Below are 836 nucleotides of genomic sequence, written 5' to 3' on the forward strand. Positions count from 1 at the left end.
TAAGAGTGATAGGTAATAATGAATTATGTTATGAGTGTAAATTATTCTCATTTTTGGCATATCTTAGTGTATTTCTTGCTCTCTGTTTCTAACCAAAGATAAGTGAGCTTATTGATCATAAACATGTCATCATATCAGAATTTATAAGATAGGCTATTCATGTTTGAAGGATTCATTTGGTAACTTGCAACTCTATCATACCACTCGATTTGTTGTCTTGTATTTGAAATTAAGTAACTAATCATTGTAATTTTTTTATTCATAATATTTGTCATTTCACATTTTGAATACATTGAAAATTTAGTACCTAGATATGTATAATTATGTTATGCTTAAGTATATTGACTTTTCAACTTTCAATTTTTCTTCCTATTCATGATTATTATGTTTCTTTTAAGATGGAAACAACAAAAAGAAGCAGATATATCGTTAGAAAAAAAAGACTGCTTGCTCATTTTTTTCAGATAAAGCATTTTTCATTAGGATAATTAAGGTTGTTCTAGACATTATTTTGAATCATTCCAAAATTCTTTGCATTTTTTAATTGGAAAAAATATGTTTCACTTCTGTTTTAGAAAAGAAATTGATGCTATGAGAGTTAGAATTGTGCATACCAGTTGATACAGAATTACAGATACTACATTACTACTACATGCTTTTTATCATTCCATCCTAGACTTGTTTCTTTTCTTTTCTTTTCTTCTTTTTTCACTTAGAAGATTTTATATTTATGATGATTTGTAAGGCAATCTCTTCTTTAGTTTACTTCATTTTGAGGAAGAAGAAAATGGAGAAGTAAGAGAGCTTTTCTGTTTTTTTTAGTATTCTTAGTATTC

Source organism: Arachis ipaensis, chromosome B04, assembly GCF_000816755.2.
Source record: "Arachis ipaensis cultivar K30076 chromosome B04, Araip1.1, whole genome shotgun sequence".
Classification (NCBI taxonomy): domain Eukaryota; kingdom Viridiplantae; phylum Streptophyta; class Magnoliopsida; order Fabales; family Fabaceae; genus Arachis; species Arachis ipaensis.